The following is a 15,332-nucleotide window of genomic DNA, read 5'->3' as shown; positions in this document are numbered from 1 at the left end:
CCTGCCAGGTGCAGCAGAAGCTGGGAGAGCACAGCCAGGACACTGACCCAGACTGTCCAAAGGGATGTTCCCTGCTATAGAACGTCATGCTCCGGGTAGAACTGGGGAAGTGAGCCGGGATCACTGCTCGGAGACAGACTGGGCACTGGGTTGGTTTTTTTTCCCCTTTCGCATGTGGTGAGCAATTGCATTTGTGCATCACTTGTATTATTGTTATTATTGTTATTATTCTCTTCCTTTGCTATCCTATTAAACTGTCTTTATCTCAACCCACAAGTTTTTTTTTTTTTCATTCTCCTCCCCATCCCCTTGTGGGGAGAGGGCTGAGGAGCAGCTGTGTGGTGCTTAGTTACCCGCTGGGGTTAAACCACGACACCTCCCCTCCACTACCCAACATGTAGAAAACCTCCAGCACAGAGATGGCAAAAAGCCACGGGATAGGGTAGAGCCCAGAGAGGAAACCAAGAACATTCAATTTTTTAAAACACTTTCCTGCCTTGCCTCCAAACCAGTTACCATAGTGCTTACAAGGCAAATTAAATAACTCTTATTTAATTGGAGACTTGAGTTGTTATTTCTTAGCAGATGAATGTGGGACAAAAAAAAAGCTGTTCCATGGACACAGTTTAGGGAGCATGACAAGGATGTGCAGGTGAGCAGGTGGGTTTGATGTTTGAAAAGGACAGAAAGGAGCCTTATATCTAGACAATCAAAACCTCTGGGGAGCAACAGCACTGTTCAGAGCTACATCACACTGTAAATACTCTAGTGACCTTACTAAGGTGGGGCTCTAACATCAAGAGTACTTATTTTTAAAGTGTTTGGGTTTTCCTCATTATTCAGTGTGGCACTTGTGTATCACTCACTACACAGAATCCACTCTGGAGAGAATTATTCACTTTCCCAGATTCATTCATTCTGTGTGTTTGCTTGCCTTCAGAGCTGTCCTCGGCGGGGGGGGGGGGGGAAGTTACTCTTGAACAGTTAATATGAAAATAACTTTTTAACTACAGCCTTGGTAATAAAATGCCATTAAAATAGTTTGTATATTGACTACAGTCTGAAAAAGAGAAGGGGAAAAAAGGTCTGGAAGGTGTAGGAAGCAAATTTGAAGGCCAGAACCTAAAGCAATATTGGGAGAAAGCTCTGCTGAAGCCTCTCTGCTCTGGTGTAGCCCATGCACAGCTCCACTCACATATCATGAGAGGTTTGAGGAAGCAACTGTGGATGTTCTCTCTGGTCAATATCACAAGCAGTATCTAGTAAATCCTAACTGAATGTGCACAAACTGTGATCTCCAGATTTGGAAAGGGAATGCGCCTCTTGCTAGGTTTTTTGCAAGGGCAGTAGAAAGAGCCATGATACCACATCATGCGTCTTATCGCATTTGAAGTCCTGACTCCAGAGCATGTAGGCTTTCCAGTTTTTCAGCTTAAATTATCAAGTATTTTTAAAAAGGAAAAACCTCCTCCCTACTACCTAGATTTAACTCCCCAAAAGTGAGAAGTCAGTTTCTTCTGAAACATTTCAAAATAATCCTCAGGATTGAACAGGTTGGGTGGAAAATGTCAACCAGGGCAAACAAAGTTGTAGGAAACTTTCTTGTCATGACACTTTATGCAAAATTAACTGCATACCTGTCAGGGCAGAAACAGCCAGAATATCCCAGACTTCCAGGAGGAAAAGAAACCCTGTTTGAGACTTGCACCCATTGTTCAGACATAGTTTGGTTATATTAACCAAGTTCTACAGTGATCCCTCTGGATTTTGAAATGAAGAAGAGCTAAAGTTAGGATAGGTTTTTATTTTGTATGCTTTTTTTGAAAAAACTCCAACTTAGATCTATATTTCATTTTACCAGACCCCTGGAGACTGGTGGGGAGGGGAGGTCAAGGAGAAGGAAGAGGTAAAAGTTTCTGTATCTGCCCATATTAGATGAACCCTTCTCTGCTTTCTGAGCCAAATCTTTTCTGAAATATTTACTGTTGCTAAAATACTTACCACTCGACTATTTTCCTAAGTGCTTTAAGTTTGACTTTTTTTCAGTTCTGAGTAAGAGTAATTAAATTTTTCATACCAAACATCTCCCAAGAGTTTCCACTGCCTTCAGCTCCAGAGGTTACAAGCTTATCTTGGCAGGCGGGAGATATTATCAATGTTCCTTATTGAGACCAGTAGCAAGCTACTTCTGTCACCTCATCTTGATTTAATTGTAGCTATCATGATAGCGGTGCCTGGAAACAGCTCTCCAGGCAAAAATCCCCAAATGTACTCACAACGGTAAGGATTTAGCACAAGTACATTCATCTTCATTACTGGAAACATAATAGGAACTGCAGCACTTAAAGACAATATGTAAGGGTATTTAAACAAGAATAGCTCCTGAGTGCGATAAATACTTCATGCTCACATGAGCTGCATGCCTACAAATCCGATCCGGCCCACTGAACCATCTGCTTTCACAACAGCTTCCAGTCTGTCCTTCTCACTGCGGCACAGTGTGGGTTGCGCCGCTCCCGGAAAGGATTGGATTGAGCTAGATCAGATAAAGAGAGCCTTTAACGGCTGGTACATCTAAAACCGTTTCTAAACGGTGTGTCAAACACTTGTCAAATTACTGTGTCCTGTAATTGAAATTACAGAAGTGGAAAAGATACCAAGTAAACAGGATAATATTTGTAGGTTCCTCTAAAGCTTACTTCTGATGAGAAAGTCAGTTCTTCCTGCAACTGAAATAAATTGTCCTCCTATCTTTGTTCCTGACGTGATCTTGCACAGCTCAGACAAGAACGAGGCTTTTATTCCATCACCTCTGAGATAACACTGCAGGAAATGTGACACAGAAACGTCTTTGTGCTGAGCTGACTCGTGTGCTGTGTCAGATGTAGGGAGCATCCAGCCGCCGTCAGCATCCGTGGAGCCTAGCAGAGGGCTAACAAAACTTCGTGACACTACAAGGCACTTGCATGCTTTTCCTAAGAAAGTGACGCTGGCAACTGCTGTAAAAGGCTGTTTAAAAGGTGATGAGATCACCTGGAAAGTTGTCTGTGAGAACATAGACTAACCTCACCCACCTCTGAGCAGCTCTGCTGGAAGAGAGGTTCATCGCCCTGGTGTAACACTGCTAGTACGAGATGCTGGATGGTAACGGCAGGATATCGAGGACCTGAGAGGACCAGGGTATGTATCGTGACAGAGGCAGGAAGGTGGGACAGCAGTCACGGCAGCACAAAAACAAAGCACAGGGATAAAAATCTTCCAGTTCCCAGTATTCAAACTATTATGGGAACTTAGGTACTGTCCCAGAACTTCCTTGAAGTCAGAACACTTGGGGAAATTCATCTCAGGTGAGATTATCTAAACATCTAAAATATTTAAATAATACCTAGATATAATTACAAGCTAGATATTTGCCTCCAATAGATGCTGAGCTACCTTGTAGTGAAGTTGCTGGACTTCTGACAGGTATAGACTTCAGCCTGCTATTTCTCCTCTCTTAATACTCTAGACACCCTCTTGGAGTCTGTAGGATCTGTTCTGAAGACAGAATTAGAACCACAAACCTTTGACCCTTTAACATTAAATATTAAAGGGATACTAGAATGTCACCTTAGATGCCTTCAGTGCTATAAATACATTAACTATTTTGTGCAAGAAAGTCTAGACATTTCAGCAATAAACCATTTCTAGAGGCATCTATATTTTCTTCTGCCATATTCACTTCTGCCATATTAAATCAAATCCCCTATATGAGTCAGCAAGTAGCAATTCTACCAGAGCATCATACAAATAAAACCAGAACAGGTAAAATTAATGGCTCCATTACAGTGCATAAAAGAAAAAATAATATTTTTCATCTAGGTGCTGCATTTTGACTTATATCTACGCTACGAAGTTTGCCAGTTGTAAGGAAAAAGAATAACATCTAATTCTCTAGGCTGTAAAATCATACAGCTAGAGCCTTGCCTCACTGTAGTATTGCCATTAAATTTGGAGGGGAAGGGGGGGACCCCCCCCCCATATTTCCCCATAGTTCTACCCAGTATTTTCCAAGCACCTACATATAGTTTGATGCTAGGAAAATCAATGCAAAACATCTGTTACTCTCAAAGAGGACTTTCAACTACCCTGGTGGCTAGCAACCAGAAAACAGGCAATTTGAAGATCAGGAAAATAAGATTTCAAAGTGGGAAGGTATTTTCAGAATACTGAAACAGGTTCTTAACCACTTACCCAAAAAACATCAAAAGAAACTTTACACTCAGATCTCCACATCTTAGAATGATGATCAGGAATTTTGCTTTTTGGCAAACTGCTAATTTGGTTGACTCATTAAATTTGAAAACTAGCACACCACCTTCTGCCAACAGTAAGACCAATAATACATTTTAGGTGTCATAAATTTGTTTATATATTATACTGCTTCTATACCAACACCTAGCAAATGTCTGCATTCACATACATATCTTCATCTTGAGTCACTTATTAATATCTCCTTTTATAAGACAGAACAGTGTTCCCAAACACTGGTCCCTGAGCAATAGCCTTCTGATCGTGTCTGTGGCCAAAGAACGTTGTCGACAGCAAGTAAAGGAATGTAAAGCATGTTTAGCAATACTGAGCTGCTTTGCTCACAAGCCAATGAATTGCAGAACGTTTTTATGTCTGTGTCAGCACTTCAGACTTTTCAACGAAACAGTTGTTGTTTGACAATATTACCAATTTTCCCCTGCACAAACAATTTGAAAAGCGAAATGCCCCAAACTGTCCTGATTACATGCCTTGTCACAGCCTGCTGGACACAAGTATTTAGCATTCAATGACAGTACCTTAAAATACTCTATAGCAGCTCTGTCATTTTCTAAAAATTCTTAAGAAAATATTTCAATAGTATTTCTTAGTATAACAGCATGTAACTCTGATGTGACAGATCTGTGTTTTTCTACATAAAGCAATCTAGTATGCTGCTGAGAAAAAACAAGTCAGCCTTTTCTGGGCTACCCAAGCCTTTTGAGGTCTGAGGGCTTGCTGTACCACAGTTGGGCAAATAGCAATAGGGGAACCCTACATTAAAATTCAGAAAAAAAACTAAGTAACTTTTCAAGCAGAGAGATGGTTATACAGGAGGTATATTTGTTTTTCATGCATCTAATTCCATTCTCCTTTGCCCTCTTGAGCAAATAGATTTTGCACATTCCCTGTGGTATGTGTAAAATCTCTGAGCAAACGAAGCTGAACCCATGTCTAGTACAAAGAACCACCCTTTAAAAGAATAATGCATTTTCATTTAATCTTGGGATTCTAAATAGAGTGAGGTGAGAATATCTAAAGTATTTCTACTGCCCAAATGAACAAACTCCAGGAGATTTTCAGCTATTCAGCTACATCTATTACAGGCAGAGTCTGAACACCCCAAGCTGGAGGAGGCTTGAGAGTCTGGGATTTGCTCATTAGAAGAGTCAAACTCTGTGATCTAGAAATTGGGGATGAACCAAAACCGTGGATCAAACTTCACCTCTCTCTTTAGTGGACCCCCCCTAGTTGAGAGAGTTTCATTTGTTAATCTGTGTTGAAACAGCCATTGACAGGGCGCCTTCACAAGTGGTAGACACTATATTTTAAAAGAGAAAGAATAAAAAACCAAACGCCAGAGGAACAGATTCCTAGCTGAGTGGGTGGCAGCATACAAGCTGCACAAGCCTCTGCTTTGGAAGAGAACAGAGCGATCTTGTGGTAGCTAAAGATGTTCTGCTTATGTATGTTGTCGTGAGTAGCAAGAACATATAGGATGTGATCTGCAAATTTTGGTGCCGCTTACCTATACGTGAGCCTTAACTGCTGTGTGCTCCCAGCTCTAAGCGCTACTTAGTGTATCATCCAGGTTAGCAGCAATCCAGAGTCAGTTACGAAACTCCAATCTGGCCACACCACTAATCTTTAAATTGCAGGGAAGGATTACTAACCACGATGTATCTAAGCTTTTAAAAGGTGATGCAGCAAGAAAGCAAGCAAACCTAATCCTCATATTAGCAGTCTAATTATTTTTAGGAGAACACATCCTCATGCTGCTGCTGTGTCTCCTGCATAGACACACCATCTCACATCCTTAAAAGAAGTGGAGCGACATTACCATGACCATATGCTTTGAGGAAGGCTTGTCAGCTGAGGCGCAGAACTGCTGCTTCGGGTTCTGGAGCAGGATAACTCCGTGCCAGCCAAAACCTTTGTGTATGTGTCTGTTGTGCACCACGCAGTGGGACAACAGCACAGAAACCCCAGATTCTATAGTGTGGTAAAACTAAAGCAAAAAAGGGAAGGGAGGGGAGGTTCTCTAGAAATACATTGGAGAGGTAAATGCCATGAGATAAAAGTTAATTTAAGATAATGGACAGCTTGAATGAGAACCAATATGTATCCACTGGTCATAAGGGGAAAAAACAAAACAAAACAAAAAAACCCAACACACAAAACTTTTCCCCCCCGTCCCCCAACATACAAAACTATAAGAATCTGGAAAAAACCCACAATATCTGGTACAAAAAAACTTGTGACCAGTTTTAAAGATGAAGTGTGTTAAGTTCATGCAAGCAATGCATGGCATAATTACCCATCACAGGAGTGGTCTCCAACTCAAAGGCTAAGGAAGATATATTGAAACCCAAATTATTCCTACACCGTACCATCCACATTGTGTACTGAAAACATAAGAAAATTGAAAAAAACCCCTAACAAACCAACTAGAAAATACGAGTATAGACATTCTTTAGCAAAAGTTGGAATTTGAGCATCCTCCTAAAGGAACCACCAGTAATCCCAACTATATTGAATAAACACATGTCATTTTCTTGGCAAACATGGCAAAATGGTGTCTCACGATGCCAATACTATAGTAAGGTAAAAGGCTGAAACTTCTCCGTATGCGGCGGCCAAACACCTTCCTGAGGAGCAAGAGAAACCCTTCTGCAGTTGACCATTCTGCCTTTATACTTTTACCATTAATTGCCTAACACTAAAACAATTCATATTCTGCATGTACATACTCACTGCATTGTAGAATATTTAAGGCTTAATCTTGCTCTGACGCTTATTTTGAGCCTCAAAGTAACTTATTCAGACAGTTTTTCTGTTGCGTTACCAACTAGGCTAAGCAACAGGATTCTCAGCTCCTCCTGCAGAACCTGCTCAGGCAAAACAAAGCTCTTCCCATCTCCTGGGGCTCTGTATCAAGCCAGTATATCATTTCCTATAACATTCTGTTATCTGCTGTAATAACACGAAAGAGAGCAAATGCACGCAGGGCAAAGAATTTCACAGAGTATAGTCATCACGCACAAATTCTATATTCTTCTCCATTTGTGTGAAGGCTAGAAAGTCAAGCTATTTTAGAGTGATAATTGACTTCTGTTTCAGCACCATAAAGAAAAGAAATGTCATCCACTGTGGGTAATTAATTGCATTACATATTCACAGACACCCACATTCGTTTGGAGAAGGAAAATACAACTCTCTGACAGCTATGATCTCCTAAAAAAATAAATACCCAACAGTTATATTTAGAGATTCCAGATCACCCAAAAGAAACCAGATGCTAATTTTATGTTACTGACTAGTACCAGAGGCAATAACCTTTACCTAACAGTTTTCATTATAGAAATTTGTTGATGGGCATAAACCAGTTTTTGCTTCCTCACTTCATAGAGTTCAACCCTTCAATGTCATTGAGGTCCCTGCACTTCAGTCAAGAAGAATATGGCTTATTCTCTGTTTTGGGGGATTGCTGTCTTGAGTTCATTTGAAGGAACTGCTCAGGAGCAGAATATAACAGAGTTTTTCATATCCAGAGTGAAGCAGCTTTAACATTTCTTACGGTTAGAAAAGAAGGTTTGGAAATAGAAATACCAGGCAAGACATAAGCAAGTAATCGATGATGTCAATTGTTATCACAAAGCTAAACCACCATGCCGTGTCCTTTTCATCTTTCTTATTTTTTTGGAAGGGGGTAAAATTCATTTTGTATGTAAATTTTAGGAGAGTAGAGTTGTTAATATACCTGCAGCTTACATTTCTTACAAGACTGTCTATATTATTGTATTCAAGGCTGAGAATCCTGGCATTAACCTCCATTCTCAGTAACACTAATATTAAACTAATGCTTCTCCCCCCTCCCTACAAGAGCTACCACAAAAGTAAGTGAACTACAGCTGTAAATGAAGAGCAGAGGGGCCCTGCCTGCTCCCTCTGATGAGCTGTGACCTTTCCAGACTCAGCCTAACTTTCCGCAATCCCCGCAGCACGCTGACCCGCCAAGCCTTCATGCACCAGATAAACCTGGGTCTGTAGAGTCAACACTCTGAACAGCGTCTTACCTGCTAAGGGGCAAGGAGTTTTAATACTATTAGTTTATCGTTAAAAATAAGGCAAAACATAATATCACATTCCACCTTTTAAGACAGACAGTTGCTTATTTTTTTAAATTCTCAGTCTTGGTCAGTTCTCCACTGTCTGTAAGGGCAGCGGTGCATAAAGGCCAAGCCTTACTTCTGCTCAGGAGCAGATGTTACCATTTTCCTTTTCTCTGGGTGAAGGGCCAGAGCATCTTTTCCCACACCAAATCATTTACCAACTATTTCCTTTTGAACCACAAGACATTTAGAAAGACACCCTGTATAAACAATAACATTTAAAGGGTTAAAAGTAAATTTATCACATCAAGGTGTAAGTAAAAATCTGGTTTCTCTAGGCAGCCCAAGGAAAATACATGATCCTGCGCAGCTTTTTCTATCCTGCCTTTGCTGCACGATGCTATGCAGCAGAGCCATCTCCAAAGGGGAGGACTTGGAAGGGCCACAGCCCTGGAAGCAGGCATGCACAGCAGTCCCTGTCCTCCTCCTTGTTGCTTCCCGCTCCCTCCAAGAGCCTCAGGTTCCTGGAATTGCAAGGAGAAGCTAATATGGCTATTGAAGAGCAGAAGAGCAAAAGGGCATTAAATCCTCGAGCCTGCTTCCCTCCACTTTGTGCACAGACGCGGTCCACACGTTCTTTTCTTTCTGTGGGGTCGGTGGCAAACAGCTACAGGTTCTCCCTGGCCACCTTTGTAGGCACCCAAAACATGCTGTAAGATTTATAGGAAGAAGTAGTGGCACCCAAACCTTTCTAACACTACTTCTTTAGAATTCTTTCTACAAATCAAGAAAGTCTGGGGGTTTTATTTGACAGAAAATATTAATGCCAAAAATCATGCTAAAATTTCATACAACACATCAATCCTTCCTTCACGGAAAGCCATCTAGTCTTTAATCTCATCACTACTAGAGCAGGATCTGAGAGGGCATCGCAGATCCAGACGGCATTCTTCAGCGTGGCAGAGCCGGACAACGTTCTGGGCAATACCAACACATACATCACTGTTTGCTGCCCGGCTTCTCTTTCACTGAACCTCTGTGCTGCATTTCCCAAGTCTGCTACGGCACAGATCACGCTTTGTTTGCCTGCCTAAAGAAACCTCTCATGCCAGCTGACATATAGAGAGCCCCTTCTCTAATTCCTGGAAATCCGTAGCACATTTGATGAGGATGAAATGGAACATTAAGGGTAAGAAAGGCAGCAAAATCCTGTGTCCTAATATGAGGATGAGGCCCACAGAATTACATTCCCAAATAAGATATGCAGATCTGTTTTGCTGCTCAGAGAGATCAGTGCTTCGGGGAAAATCATAATACGCTAAAGAGGCTCAGTGTTCAACACAGGGAATACAGCATAGTTTGGAACAACTACCTCGAGAAGCTGGAAAAGAACCTGTCACCAAGATAGGCACATTTATAAAATGCATTTCAGGAGACAGATTTATGTAGATTGAAAGTGTCAGAGTTGAATCAAAGGTGTCAGTTCTGAACAAAAGCCCAACACAAGCGTTAAAGAGACACTTGTTCACTCATTTATTATTTTATATTTGTTGCTACTGAAATGAATTGCAGAGCTTCCACCGGAGCAGAACCGGGTGAAAGCTCTAAGGCAGTTTAAGACGTAGTAACCAGGATCAAAGCATCATATTTAGAGAGACGCAATGATTGTCACTTGCCTAGAACCATCTGCGGGTGTAGCGTTGTCAGCAAATGAATGCTGGCCAGGAAAGCAGAGGTGAAATGGAGAATGTTTAGGATTCATTTAGTTGCTGGCAGAGATTGGTTTATGATGCCTTTCATATAAGCCCAGGAATTTTAAGGGCAGAGCTACAGGAAGGCATAATCTTTATTTGTCTATTTCTGTATTTAAGAAAAAGAGCCCTATATTTCATATCTATTTAAATACCCAGTTAATTATTGCTTCACAATGTCCCTAGCCAAATGCACCCCCATTTAGATGATTTTTTTTTTTGTTCATAATGTTCCATTTAAGCAGCAGTCATTTCCATTCAGTCTCAGCCTAAACAGTTTCTCTGGAAGACAGCCCAATTAAACAGATTTTCTTCTTAAGCATGCCCCAATTAAGTGATGTACATCACTATCGGCTTAGTTTCTATGTGATTTTTACATACTGAGCAGATTACAGGGAACATTTTACATTGTTTGTAAGCTGGTAGGTCCTTGTGCAAAGTACATTTTTACATTAATTTTAACAAAATAACAATAAAGGTATGAAATCTAACCTAAATAGGAAGGCTTCTGTTGTAGTCCTCTGTGGAGTTCTGGGAAGAAACTATCCAATCTTCCTTTTAAGCATTTTATTGAAGCAGGTCTCTGAAGAGAAGCTGACTTCTGGCATCCCAGCGCTCTCAGGAGCGCATCTCTATCGAGGTGGGAGGGGAGTCTGCTTTCCCTGGGCATCTGGAAATCAATTTTATAACCCACTCTTTGCTCCAGTGCTATGTAATAGTTTTTGTATTAAGTTTAATTATGCTTAATTAAATTTAATTAATTTATTTATTTTTTTCCTGTGGGGAAAAGAGATTCAATGACAGCCCCATAGTCACTTCTTGAGGTTAAATTTCTGGCACTTGGCAAGGAATCTAAAACAAGTATTAGACACGTGTCTTATTTTTACAAGATGATTACACTTAAAATCAACAACCCTTGTGCATCTTATTAGGTTAGATACTAGTTCATCTGGGGTAATAAAATTTAAAATAACCAATGAAAAGATAAATTAATTAAATCTGTCACATGTGTTAAAGAATGTTTAGGTGTGCGCTGAGCAGTACTCAATACTGACCTTAAGCCCTTACGTGTTGTTTCGGTACCACACGTTACCTTCTAAATCCATTGCAGCCAAACAACTGGCATCGTTTTGCAATCCGCATCTCTTTTATTTTTTAAAAATCAGACATTGGAAATGCTAATTCAGTTACCCCATAAAACAATCTTCTGACTTGATCTTTCTGTCAACTGCAAGTAACATGGTGCTGGGGAGGAAAACCTGACTGTGACAGTGAATTGTCATTGCTTTCCGGAGGGGGTGCTAGTTTCCAATTTAACATCATTATGTCACCATATTAGTCCACTTTTCCCATTTTTATTATAAGAGTTCAAGCTTTAACTCCAAACATTATTTCCCAGTTTGAAAAGATGCAGGCCTTGTGCCAAAAACTTAAATGAATTACTTTTGTACCATCAGAGGTTGAGACACAACCATCTGGTCCACCAAAATTGCTCTGAATTTTTCAGTATTCTTTAAATGGCACATACTGAGAAAAATCCTGGTCCAAGTGAAGTAAGTGGCACAACTCCCACTAATTTATATGAAGCCAGGATTTCATCCAACATATCCTAGGGAGAACATTTTGCATTTCTGGACTATGCACAGATTTGATACTGGCTATAACTGTGTCGGTTGGGTAAGAGATTTTTTTTCTTTCTACAGAAATAATAAAATTAGCATCACAATTTGTCAAGAAATTTTCAAGGTGGACAGAAACAAACACTGGCAAGCAGCACGCTTTCTTACTAGTATTTGCATGGCAGGAGATGGAAAATTATTCCCCTGAGGGTGCAGTGAAAAGAATACACAATTTTTGTCAAGTCCAAGGTATTGACAAAACACTGAGAAAAATCTTTTCCTGGTGTAATATAATATCTCATTGACGGTCAACAATGCATGAACTTCTGGTTTCCTGAACTGGACAACTAGTATACCACCCTTCTGGTAATACGTTCCTTTTAAAATGTACACACAAGCACCCACACGTCACCAAAGGATCACGGTCTATGAAAGCAAATTATATATTCTAGAGCAAAACAGTGACATTTTCACAAGAAATACTCTGCTAAAGACTAATGCTTGCAGTTATTTCAGGTCATTTAATTTGGCTTTACTTTATTTACAGAGAAAATGCTCTAACATGGATATCAAAAAGGTTACATGAGCGATGGCTTCACATGCAGTGCCACCATTTCCAGAGACTTTATCCTGTGCTTCACAGCGAGGTGACAAAGTCAGGCAGCCAAGCTGGCATGATGTTCATTTTTGCGCTATTGTAATAAACAGATGAAGACAGAAACCTGTGATTTCCACGGTCAGTTGTGGTTTATTGGCCAAATATATAGGCTATTTAAAGATTATTTATTTTACTGTTTATACTAGAAATAAGATAGCAGCTGCTTAAATGTATATAAGCATGCACACATGCATTTAAACGTATATTTACACAAGCATGATTGCTTTGTAAATAAGGTTACTCTGAATTTTTTTAGATGCAAATCAATTCTATTTTCCACTCTACCAGCAGGATTAAATTTCTGACATTGGTGAAATCCAAAGACGCTAAGTTTAACTTGGTGATTCAAAATGAAACCTTCTTTTTCATAGCAGTGGGATGCCACCTATTTTCTTGTTTTATGCTGAAGACAGACATTAGAGTGTACCCATGATGAGTGGTAATAACAGTCAGATTTCAGTAAGCCTACCAGATAATGAGACTTCAGCTATGCTCTGGGGGAGGTGGAGAGGCTAAAACTTGGATTCCACATCTATTGCAGAAGTACGATGTGAAAAAGCTTATTTTTACACACGTACCTTTTTGACGTTGTCAGTTTCTAAAAGAACAGATCAGTGAGTTTTTCAGAGAAGAGAAGAGAAGAGAAAATAAATATCAGGTCTTTATGCATCAAAGAACTACTGAATAATAATTTCCCTCAAGGAAAAAAAACAATTATATATGTGCTGAGTTTTGAGGAGTAGCCTGACCTTTCCTCACAGTAGTTTTGTGGGTTTTTTTTTAAATAAAGATTTCTAGTTCCTGTTGTAGGCCAAAAATTCCAAACATGCATTGAACATAGTGTCATGGGTCCGTAGGCATTGGTGGAGTGTCTCGTAATGAATATGCCTACTGTTGCCTAGCAAGTATAAAAATGTGGAACATCTGTATGTCAACAAACACACGAAGTTGTTAATTACATTAATTTTCTGTTATCATATTTTAAATATTTTTATTTAGGGCTTTTATGCACTAGGATTAAACATTTATTGTAATTTTTACTTCATTGCTAGAGATTAAAAACAAATGAATTTTCCTCAACAAGCCAGCTAAAGCCTGGCTCAAGCTGTTTTCCTTGAGAGAAAAATTTGAAAACGAGTTAAACAGAGATATTTCCATAAACTTGTTTAATTAAAATAGCCAACAGTTATTTTTCCTGCTAGTTTTACATTTAACAGCCCCATATTTCTCTGCAGGTAGTTGTCTTCACATAGCTTAGGTGTTGTTTAGGGTACTAGAAAATTCAGCCTGTAATCATAGAAACTAAGGGTTTCCAGTCTTCTCCCCCCTCCCCCCCACCCCCCAATAATTCCTTCATATAACTAAACTTTATAACATATATTAACGTGTGTGTGTGTGTGTATACACACAGACACACACCCCCACTCCTTTTTAGGATGTGAAGTTCTACAAATTAATGCATACTGTGTTAGACCAGTTTCCTATGCTTAATCAAGATACACAAGAATATCTTCTCATGTAAAATATATGGCAGTCATTAATAATTTAAAAAGGCTCAAATGCTCCACTCTCTTTGATATCTAGATATTCCCTGTCAGAGGAAAATACAAAGTATACCTCTTCCTCTCTTTGAAATTTTAAAAAAAAAAAAAAATCTTTTGTGGAACCTGAGTTTTATTTAGACCATGTACAAGCGATTTGAGGAGGAAACCAAAGGAGGAGCTGCTCGGACATGTTGGGATTATTCCCCAAACGAGTATTATGCTCTCAGAATTCTAAAATAGGAGGCACCTTTAGTCCAGCCACATTAGGACAAAGGTTAGATAATGAACTAGAATAAGCATGAATAAATGGCTGTTAAATTAAACATTTAATTACAGCTTAAAAAGGCAGAAGACGAAAATATTGTTACTGGCTTTAAAAAAAAAAAAAAAAAGCCAGATTTATTCCTCTAAGTACTGACAGAGTACTCTGGATTATGAGTGTTTTGTTTTGAAACAGAAACTCTTAGAAGAATCAGGATCTGACATCGAAGCAACATTAAAATTCTGTTTAAGGATGAGAAACTGGGCGAGCATTGCTTGGTGACAAGGCGGGTCCAGACACCCGTCCAAACCAATTACAGCATTATCTGCATGAGCCTTTACATCATTGAATCATAACATTTCTTGGAGAAAAAAAGCAACAAAACCCCTCATACACATCTGTTGGCAGTCAGTGGAGACTTCTTCAGGAAAAGGAAAAATTCAGAAAAGGAGAATGCACAGAAAGGAAAAAAATCACACACCCTCCATAGGTCTGAACCTTCCTGCAACACCTTCTAGCGTTGGTGGGCTGTCCACATCCATTAGATTGTGGCTTTTAGGACTGGAGGGGACCTGAAAACCAGAACCATGTTTCTGCTTCATTCTGATAAATCTCTACCAGGGAGTTTGGTACCATGCAAGTCAGAACTGTACCCAGCACCGACAGCATCCGTAGGTAATGGTAACTTTAATGGCAGAGGGACACACATGTCATTTCTAATCAGGTCACTTAACAGACCCGGCCAAAGTCAGAGTTGCTCTTCCAACAGCAGTTCCAGAGCTGTAAGAAAAATCCTATGTACGAGCAGAAGCAAAGGTCATTTATGTGTAACTATTTTCAAGCTAAATATTTTTTAGCATTGCATCACTAAATCCCAAGCAAACACAGCCTGAATTACCATGCTATCTAAATTTTGTCTCTGAGGGCAGTTTTACACACCCTGCTGATGCCAGAGCTCCCTTCCTACCTTCCCCACCGGCAGCCAGCTGGACCATATCACAGAGGTTCCCACTGGCTCCCAGCTCCGCAGGCGCTGACCCCATCACCCAGCAAGGCAGAAGCCAAAATTTCCCAAGCGCAGGCTGTCGTGTCACCT

General features: G+C 40.0%; 1 protein-coding gene across 8 annotated transcripts in view; it reads right to left on the bottom strand.

The window, feature by feature from the left end:
* CRACD (capping protein inhibiting regulator of actin dynamics) overlaps nt 1–15,332 on the bottom strand; it is a 132,570-nt gene that overhangs the window by 89,969 nt on the left and 27,269 nt on the right. Inside the window, exon 3 of one of the 8 annotated variants that reach the window (XM_054823165.1) lies at nt 13,009–13,028. The exons of the other annotated variants lie outside the window; for them this stretch is intronic. The gene's annotated coding sequence lies outside the window, so the exon portion shown is untranslated. The remainder of the gene's footprint in view (nt 1–13,008; nt 13,029–15,332) is intronic. 8 annotated transcript variants of the gene reach the window in all.

Source organism: Grus americana, chromosome 4 (genome assembly GCF_028858705.1).
Source record: "Grus americana isolate bGruAme1 chromosome 4, bGruAme1.mat, whole genome shotgun sequence".
Classification (NCBI taxonomy): Eukaryota; Metazoa; Chordata; class Aves; order Gruiformes; family Gruidae; genus Grus; species Grus americana.
The sequence above is the reverse complement of the archived record's forward strand: the minus strand, read 5'-3'. Positions and strand labels throughout refer to the sequence as shown.